The 10,218-nt window shown below is 46.9% G+C and overlaps 1 protein-coding gene across 3 annotated transcripts in view; it reads left to right on the plus strand.

The window, feature by feature from the left end:
- Positions 1–9,727: 9,727 nt before the first annotated feature.
- SMCO4 (single-pass membrane protein with coiled-coil domains 4) overlaps positions 9,728–10,218 on the plus strand; it is a 78,358-nt gene continuing 77,867 nt past the window's right edge. For 2 of the 3 annotated variants that reach the window (XM_040256497.1, XM_040256498.1), the window contains exon 1: positions 9,883–10,010. The gene's annotated coding sequence lies outside the window, so the exon portion shown is untranslated. The other variant, XR_005723723.1, reaches the window with a different exon arrangement.

The following is a 10,218-nucleotide window of genomic DNA, read 5'->3' on the forward strand; positions in this document are numbered from 1 at the left end:
TTCAGCCCCTGGCAACCAACCACTCATCTGCTTTCTGTCTCCATGGATTTACCTATTCCAGACCCTTCTATTTTTAAAATGTCTTATTAATTTTTGGCTTTTGTTTCTGTCTTATGATTCATAGAAGTGTTTGTGTGTTTCTGTGGACCATAGGCAATAATGCCTGCTGTTTGGGAGGGATTCAGAGATTGCAAAATGGTAGCCAAGATGTCAAGTTGTTGAAAGGAGAGGGACTGCAGGGAGGATGTTCACAGGTCACGCTGTAGAAGCCAAGGCGGGAGACAGTCCTGCCAGCCTACCAGACTTTTCCCAAGCGCGGCTATTAACCTTTTCGTATGACTAGTGACTAACCCCTTGGCAGTCTGATGAAGCTCTTGGACTTCCTCTCAGGATGGTGATTTGGATAAAATAGAGCATAGTGGATTACAAAGGAAGCCAATTATATTGAGATTCAGTTATAAAATATTAAAGTATTTAGTGATCATGTTTTATTTAATGCTCCTTTATTAACGTATTGAATAAGGAGACCTAGTTGTGGGTTTAATAATACTGTAATCTTAAAGCAGGGAGAGGTGTAAATTATATTTGTAGGTATCTGTAACACTACAAAGTGGTATGAAAATATCTTATATTGGTGGTGAAGTCACAGATATTGCTAATATTACTGTGATTTGTCACTTATATTCATAATGGAAAGGAACATGCATGGAAGCTAGGGGAAACAAAGTTATTTTTCCCCAACCAAGTTCATCCACTGATGTTGCTTAAGAATCCTTATTCTGGAGTCAGTGGTTTCTAATCTATTTTCAGCCATGGATGTCTTTGAGAATTTAACAAAAGCTATCTGTACACCATCTCACCCTCCTGTAAATGCATTTATTAGTACAAAATTTTCATCATGTACAAGCACATGTACAAAAATTACATCATGTCTATGGACCTCCTGACACCTGTCCGTGGACCATTTCCAAGCCCATGGACCCCAGGTTAAGATCGCCAGTTTTACCTGCACCCACAGTTAAGGGCACTGTATGACTTAGCATTTCTTGGCTGTAGATAACAGAAAATGCCTGGAGCCAGGCATTTCTAGAGGATGGCTGCAGCAGAAGCTTCTAGACAGTCTTATCTGCATTCCACATCTAGAATAAGTAGGTTCCATCTGGGGCCAGGCTTTTGACCTTCAATCATCATTCCAATGTCTGAGTGTCCTCGGCTGGGTTAGGAGCCCATTGCTGCACTAGAGGAGAACTGGGTACCTTGATCAAATACCTCAGCAGGCTGTCTGTGATGAGGAAGAAGCATTTCTCAGAAGGAATTTGAGGCACACACACACACAAAAAAGAAGAACAGAAAAAAAAAATTGCTGTGGATATGAGGCAGAAAAAAGAGAAAATAATTTTTTAAGTTCCATGAAAACCATAGACAGGTACTATTTTATTATTATAAGATACTTTCTGGGAACATTTTAATATTTCTGCAATCAGGACATAACTCTCAATATAAACACACATTGAAAGCACCCCAACTCTCCTCCCCATGCCCAGACAAGTAAACTGCTGTTATATCAAATCAGTTTTGTGTCTTACAGCTGAGTCTTAGAACTGTGGCCTCACAGAGTCATACAAGCTACATTTCCGGAAGCTTCAGAAAGTCCTTCCATTCCTATTCTCTTCATGCTGTTTTCTTTTAATCTCAGCTCTTCTAAAGCATACTTTATTTGTCTAGTTTGGCTCCTTTTTCATATCAGATGTTTACCATATGACTAAACACTGAAATGAAGCCTGATTCAATTAAGCAGGTGTCCTCTGAAGAGCAGCTACCAATCCAGCTCTTTTCTGGGCATTGTGAGCATCAGACAGGGAGAATAAAGCAGAGTCACCTGCTCCCTGAGAGCTTACAGCATAGGTGTGGAGGCTGCACACACACAGGAACCAGGTACAGCACTCATCTGGACTGCTAGCCTAAGTGATGCACACTTTGGTGTTCAGGCGCTCAGTCGTGCCCCCATGTTGCTCTGCGACCCCATGGACTGGAGCACACCAGGCCTCCCTGTCCTTCACCATCTCCTAGAGCTTACTCAAATTCAGGTCCATTGAGTCAGTGATGCCATCCAACCATCTCATCCTCTGTTGTCCCCTTCTCCTCCTGCCTTCAGTCTTTCCCAGCATCAGGCTCTTTTCCAAGGAGTCAGCTCTTCGCATCAGGTGGCTGAAGTATTGAGTTTCAGCTTCAGCATCAATCCTTCCAATGAACACTCAGGATTGATCTCTTTTAGGATGAACTGGTTTGATTGCCTAGTGGTCCAAGGGACTCTCAAGAGTCTTTTCCAGCATCACAGTTTGAAACCATCAATTCTTTGGCTCTCAGCCTTCTTTATGGTTAGGTGAGCCTTTACGAGCTTCTGCTGGGAGTCAGGAATTGAGAGAGCAGGGGACGGGTTGAGTAGCAAAGCAAGACCCTGGGCATCCCGTCCTGGGTCTGTGCCTGTGTGCACACGGGGCTCTCTGGACATCTCTCTGAAAGCAACGAGTCTTTGAGAAGTCTCACTCCTTGTCTTGGTCATGATACAAGAAACACAGAATCTTTGAGTAAGGAAGACCATGTGGCCCCTAGGCCCCTCAGAGGGCCAACCCCCCATTTACCTCCCAGGTCTCTGCTTTAAGGTCACTTTCAGAAAGTTCCTCTCCACCCTCTTAATTTAGAACTAAATCCTGTTATGAAACTTTCTCATAGTACCTTGTTCTTTTTCCTCAGAACACTTAAGATCATTTGTAATTACATGTTTATTTTTCTCTCTCCTGGTCTTCAAAGTTTTCTAGGTAGGCAAAGGACTGTGTCTTTTTCGCTTGCCTCTGCATTCACAAAACTCAGTGCAGTGCCTGCACCTTTGAAGTAAGTGCTCAGGAAATACGTGCAGAGCGATTAGAGATTTAAGTATAGGATACAGGCTTCCCTGGTGGCTCAGGTGGTAAAGAATCCACCTGCAATGCAGGAGACCCAGGTTCAACCCCTTGGTTGGAAAGATCCCCCAGAGAAGGGAATGGCAACCTCCTCCAGTATTCTTGCCTGGAGAATTCCATGGACACAGAAGGCTACAATCCACAAGGTCACAAAGAACTGGACATGACTGAGTGATTTACGTTTCAGAAACCACGTCAGTGTTTTCTGATAATGATGAGGTTCAGTTGAGGACAAGGGCACCACTGACAGGAAACATCGTTTGATGTTAAAATTGTGCCAGACCAAAGGGACAGCTGGTGTATATGCCACTGATGCAGATCTTAAGGGTTATGAATCTGAGAGTCAAGGTAATTAAGAAGCATTGCATTCCGGTTTGGAACTGAAAACCTGTAGTGAAATACAACCTATGGAATAAAGTGGAGAGGCTCCTGCTCTGTTGCATCCATGCCAACTGTTTCAACTGTTCTGCCTTTAACGGGACTCTGGGGAGTTGTGTGTTACTGTGGTCTTATTTTCTCAAGCCCAAAAAAAAAAAAAAAAAAAAAATGCCATGAAACCCTGAAAGGAATTAGATGACTACAGACAGGCAAGTTAATGAAACTCTTATTTCTCTTCAAACAGAAACTTAACATTTGCCAGCAGGGAGAAAGTTGTGAAGAAATGAAGTTGAAAGAATCCACTGGTATTCCTGGCTTGAGAGTTTGCTTTGGTTGTTGGCAGTGGGGTGGAGCAGGGATTCCTTTCCATTTTTTAGCTGAAGACTTAAACTTCAAAAATCAGAGGCAGTGAGCATAAAGGTCTTGGTTGAACTTTGCATTACTGCTCCAATGTGTGTGTTAGTCACTCACGTCTGACTCTTTGCGACCCCTGGACTGTAGCTTGCCAGGCTCCTCCTTCCATGGGGATTCTCCAGGCAAGGATACTGGAGTGGGTTGCCATTTCCTCTTTCAGGGGATCTTCCCGACCCAGCTGGATCTCCTGCATTGCAGGCAGACTCTTTACTGTCTGAGCCACCTGGGAGGCCCAATGTCTTTGTGCAAATGAAAGCAGAGATCATGAAAGTTTCCTTATATGGGATTTTACAGCTTTATAAAAATGAGCAAGCCTTTCTTCACTGTAGAATTGAGTAGGTATAATTTGGCTCAAAGTCTTTTTATTTAATTTTTAAAACCTATGTATGTCTGATATTACTATCAGTGAGAAAAAAGACATTTTTATTGTAACACTTGATAATATGCAGCAGTCTTCTCTGAGGGATTCAGAAATTCCAGCCAAGTGTGTGACATGGGTAGGCTTGCTCCCGGTGGAAATGTGAAGGTTTGGGACTTGATGCTACTCTTGAAAACACAAGAAGTTGCATATTTTCCTCTCGCAGCTTAGGGAAGATAAATTTCACCCCTCTTTTAGTTCTAGAAGAGTCTTTCTGGAATGTCAACTTCTGGGAATTCATATCGGATTTAATTTTAACCAGTTGAGTACCTGCAGAAGGAAGCATTGTTGAAGGTGTTGAGTGTTTGGCCTCTGTATTCAGCTGGGCTTGGTCTCAAACGTGCTAAGCCTCAGTTTTCCCCTTTGTGTGTGTGGGTTTTAAGTTACCTCCATCATGTCCCACTATGTGTGACCCCATGGACTCTAACCTACCAGGCTCCTCTGTCCATGGGATTGTCCTGGCAAGAATACTGGATTGAGTTGCCATGCCTTCCTCCGAGGGATCTTCTCAACCCAGGGATCGAACTCGCATCTCTTGTGGTTCCTGCATTGCACGTGGATTCTTCACCGCTGAGCCGCCTGGGAAGTTCCCCGTTTGTAAGATTAACACAACATCTTCTCTTAGGGTCAAGTAGCCTCCCTCTGGTGAACAGTTTTAGTGACCTAAGAAGGACTCCCCTTGCCACAAGCACACACCTGTGAGCGTGCAAGCATATGCGTGGGCACACACACGTACACACACATACTCTGTCACTGACCAAACCCCAAGCCCAAAGTCTCAGTCCTGAGTCACCCCCAGTTTCTTCCTGACCCACAGCCACAGACGCAGTCCCTGGAGTGATGCCTCTTTAGGCTCCATATTCTAACCTGCTAATGTGTCCGCCACGTAGGTGAGAGAAAAGGAGGCAGAGGCGTGATTCAAACAAAAGCAGTGGAACGAGTAATGGTGTATTGAGTCTGCTGAGCCTTTGCGGGGGTCACCCAGATCTCTGCAATTGTAAGGCAGCCACGTCCAAGGCTTTCAGATGGCATGGCCCTGTAACATTACGAAAATATTTAAGGGGGAAACTGAGACTGTCAATGTTCTATTTTGCTGAAAACAAAAAACCCTAAGCCATCATGAGTATAATATTCACTGATATAAAAATGGAATGCATTTAGCTTTACATTGCTCTAACAAGATCTCATTTTGCTTCTGAGTAGCAGAAACCTCTCCACGGGTCTGCAGCCATCAGCAATGAGCCTGGGATCCTGCTGTAGAGATGACACAGCTGGGCAGGGCCAGACCCAAGGGAGCAGGTTCGTGATCAGGCGCTGAGCTGTGCTCCGGCGGCTGTAGCCAGGGTGCTCCCAGTCTCAGTTTTGAGGACTCCTGTCTGTGAGCGCCCAGGCCTGCTGCCTTCCCCATCCCAGACCTGCCCTTTCTTACTTCTCAGCTTTTAGAACTCATTCCCCAAGACTGGCACAGGACTGTTCTGGTGGTCCAGGGGTTAGGAGTTTGCTTGCCAGTTCACAGGGCATGGATTCAATCCCTGGTCTGGGAAGACCCCACATGCCGAGGACAGCTAAGCCTGTGAGCCCCAACTCCCGAGGCCAGCACACCCAGGGCCCACGCCCCGAAATGAGAGGAGTCCCCCTGCTGAGGAGCCCTCATTGCAACAGAGGGGCCCCTGCTTGATGCTACTAGAGAAAGCCATCCACAGCAACCAAGACCCAGCACGGCTAAAAATAAAGAAATACAGCTAAAAAATAAAGACTGGCATAGTCCAGCACAACATGGCCCATCTTGGATGCGCAAGGTGTCGTTTCTTCCTTCACCCTGAGTGTGAGTACGTGTCCTCCTCACAGGATCACGGACGGACCCAGCATGGTGTGTCTTCCACAAATCTATACCCAGCCCATTCTCTTTATTTTTTCGCCATTCCTATAAAGCTAATGTCATATGGAATGAGTCAGAAGAGTCAAAGGCCTGCATTATTCATTCGTTGATTCATTCATTTAATAAATTTTGAGAGCCGACTATGCAGCAGGCTGTACATCAGCTTACAGGGATACAGCAGTGGGCAAACAGCACAGTCCCTTCTCTCATGGGGGGAGAGCATGATAAACAGACAGATACGTAATCATAAAATGTGATGAGCACAGTGAAACGTCAGGAGTGTCCTGACAGAGTGTGAGAGATGTACAAGGTGAGAGATGCTTTCCTGAGAAAGCTACAGCTGAGCCGAGGCCTGAGATCAGGTAGCAGACGCCCACTGGTTTTGGTCACCTTTGGTTCACTTTCTCTTCTTTCGATGACAACACCTGATGATTGTCTTTGGGGCTTTCTTTACGGGAGTCCATTCTTCTTAGGTTGGTGCTGTGATCAAGCTAGGTCATGTGACCAAGCCAGGTCAAGCTGGCTTTCATTGAGGGCTTGGACTCTGAGCCGAGTGACACAGGACGGAAGACAATCAGAGAGGGCAGGGCGTGCCGAGTGGCAGCAGGAGCCGAAACGATGCCTCCGGAGGGCTGGCTGCACCAGGCTTCGTGGGGCCAGATGAAGGCTTTGGATTTTATCCTAAATACAAAGGAAAGTTGTAAAGCTATTTTGAGCACAGGGAGGATATTTTGGGAGCAACCAGTGTCACAGGGGAAAAGCAACCCAACAAACAATCCAGTCCAATGAACAGGGTGAAGATCTTTGGTCTTCTCAGTTCTGCCCTAAGCTAGCTCCAGGGCCCTCAGAATTTGTCAGGCTCTTCTCATCTCTAATCTCTCTGAGCCCCAGTGCCTTCATCTGCAAAATGAGGTAGGGGATTAGCTGACCTTTAATTTCCCTTCCTCCTCAGATGTTTCATGATCTACAGAGAAACCCTGTCAAATAGAATGAAGTGCTCATCATCAAGAAGTTTATAATCAAACAGGAGATACGAACACCCAACCTCTGTAACCCCTGCTGTATTCCAAGGATCTATGTTTAAAGTGGTTTTTCAGCTGGTTTTGCCAGCTCATTGTCTTGTTGGCTGCAGAAGGATTTTAACCAGGCTCAGTAGTCATTCAATGTAGAACTCTGAGAGAAGGCATTACTTGAAGTGTGATACTCTGTTAAGCTGAAACATACTAACTTCAACTGAGTGTTCCATGACAGAAAACACGAGTGAGAGTATTGACTCTTGGCTGAATTTAGCCAAGATCTTGGAACTGTGGAAATGGCTGCGTGTGATATGTCTGTTGCTGCTCCGTAACTAAGTCACGTCTAACTCTGCGACTCCATGGACTGCAGCACGCCAGGCTTCCCTGATTTCACCAACTCCCGGAGCTTGCTCAAACTCATGTCTGTTGGTTGGTGATGCCATCCGACCATCTCATCCTCTGTCACCCCCTTCTCTTCCTGCGTCATCTATCAGTTTATCTATTGCTGCTGACACTCAGGGACTTAAAGCGTCCACCCTTTTATTTCTCACAACTCTTCAGGCGGCTGGGTCATTTTGGCTAGACTTGCCTGGTCTCTGTCATACGGCGGCATTCAGCTGGTGGGTTGGCTGGGGAACTGCTACAGCTGTGATGACAAGCCTCTCTCTGCCTCAGGCTTTCATTTTTGAGGAGGTTGGACCAGGTGTTTTTTCACTTTCTTCATAGCATTTCCAGAAGGCAAGGAGCGAGGCACAAGTGCTCATCAAACAGCCCTCATTTGCCGTGTCTGTGGATGTCCCAGCGGCCAAGCCCAGGCTTAACAGAGGAGGCTCGACGCCAAGGACATGCATAAGGAGGTGAGAGTCATCAGAGGCCATTAGGGTGACTGTGTGAACTGTCCCTCTTAGATATGCATTGCAAGAAGTGCAAGTTTAACCTATATGGTGCTTTCACAAAGGCACAATGTTCATGTTATTACTAGTATAAGGAAGCATTTGGAGTCACCTTATTAAGGGACTAAATCCTACATCAAGTGGTTCTGCTTGCCTCATAAAATTATTCATTAATTTTTGCAGTGGCCTTGGAAAGTTATGTACATATTTAGAAGAAAATACCATTTGCAATTATAATGAATTAAAGCAATCTTTACTGCAGTACCAGTCTCAGTTTGGAACTAAGGCTTTCTAATTTCATATTAGCAGCGTCTATGTCCTCCCAACCCCTCTGCCCAAGGATGTGGGTGCCCTTCTCGTCGAGCAGACCTCAGTCTCTTTTGAGGACAGGAATCCTACCTCACCCATGTTTCTTTCCCTCACTCTCCCAGAATGTATGACACTCAGTGGATGCTCCCCGAGCTGTGCTATGCTAGGCTCAGATGCTGAGTCGTGTCCAACTCTCTGCCACCCCATGGACTGTAGCCCACTAGGCTCCTCTGTCCATGGGATTCCCCAGGTAAGAATACTGGAGTGGGTTGCCATTTCCTCCTCCAGGGGATTATCCTGACCCAGGGATTGAACATGCGTCTCCTGCACTAGCAGGTAGATTCTTTACCACTAGCACCACCTAGGATGCTCCCTGCTGCTGCTGCTAAGTCGCTTCAGTTGTCTCCGACTCTGTGCAACCCCATAGACAGCAGCCCACCAGGCTTCCCCGCCCCTGGGATTCTCCAGGCAAGAACACTGGAGTGGGTTGCCATTTCCTTCTCCAATGCATGAAAGTGAAAAGTGAAAGTCAAGTTGCTCAGTCGTGTTCGACTCTTAGTGACCCCATGGACTGCAGCCCACCAGGCTCTTCCATCCAGGGGTTTTTCCAGGAGTGGGGTGCCATTGCCTTCTCCGAGGATGCTCCCTCAATGCTGATTAAATAAACAAATCAACAGTTGCCTTTTAGTAAACACCTTTATGTTCCAAGCACTTCAGTCTGTCTAATGCAACTTCATTGCACCCACTGCTGTTTTCCATGCAGAGCAGGAAGGAGACTGTCAAAAGTGAAAAGACACCTCCAGGTGTTGAGAGAGGGGCAATGAGGAAACAGTAGAGGCTGTAGATTGCAGAAACACTTAAGCATTCACTGCCTTTACAAGAAAATAAACACTGTTAATTAAGAGACTGGCCACCAAAACCCAGGTGGAAAACCAGTAGGAGAGCTGGTTCTACAGGTCTTAAAAAAATCCAGTACCAATTAGTTAATTCTTGGGGATGGGGAAGAGGAGAGACTGGAGAGGCCCTGTTGGGTAGGTGAGAATTCCACACTCACAAGGGGTGTCCTCAGATGAAAAGGTGGCCGTTAGTTTACATTTTGCATATAGTTTTTATTACCTACTGGATCAGTAATAATAGTAACAGTAGCTGCCTGTTAATGATCATAATAACGGCTTCTACCACTTAGCTCTACAGCATAGGTGGGTGGAGGGGCCGAGCAAGGCACTTCACATACAATGCAAGGTCTCAGTGCTCACAACAGCCCAGGGAAGTAGGTTTTACTATTCTCAGTGTGTAGACGAGGTAACCCGCTCAGAGAGATTAGCTTTCCCAAGAGCTCCCAGCTTTTAAGTGGAAGATCTAAATCCTAAGTCTGTTCGACTAAAAGCCAGGAGTAACTGGGCGGTGGGCCCTGTGCCGCTCCGTGCTGGTCTGAGGTCGGGAACTGTGAATCTTATTTATTTATGCAACGTTGAACACGTGTCTGTGTGTGTAATTCACAAACGAAAAAACAAATCTAGGTCCGGGTATCTATTCTCTGGAAGTTTAGAAGCCTGCGTGGTGGAGAGCTGCCAAAGTCTGTCCTCATTCATTCGCTCCTTGGATCCCGTAAGAAGTGTTTGTGGCGCACTTGGGTATTCCGGGCGGGGCGCTGAACTAGGAGAGGGGACGGCGAGCCGGCTGCTCCCCAGCCTGACTTGACTTTCTCCGAGGCAAGGGTTAGGGTTAAGGGAAGCAGAAACGGTACGGAGCCGGCTGGGCCGCGACCCGCACCGGGGCCGGGGCGCGGGCGGGCGGCGAGCGGCGGCTGTCCGGGGCGGGCGCCCGGAGGCGGGCTCCCCGAGGCGGGCCCGCGGCCTCCGGCGGAGCGTCTCGGAGCAGCGGCGGTAGAAAGCGGGGCGAGGGGCCGCGTGCGCGGGCGGGCGGCCGGGCTGGGCGGGCGCGTTAGGGT

Source organism: Oryx dammah, unplaced genomic scaffold, assembly GCF_014754425.2.
Source record: "Oryx dammah isolate SB20612 unplaced genomic scaffold, SCBI_Odam_1.1 HiC_scaffold_15, whole genome shotgun sequence".
NCBI classification, from domain to species: domain Eukaryota; kingdom Metazoa; phylum Chordata; class Mammalia; order Artiodactyla; family Bovidae; genus Oryx; species Oryx dammah.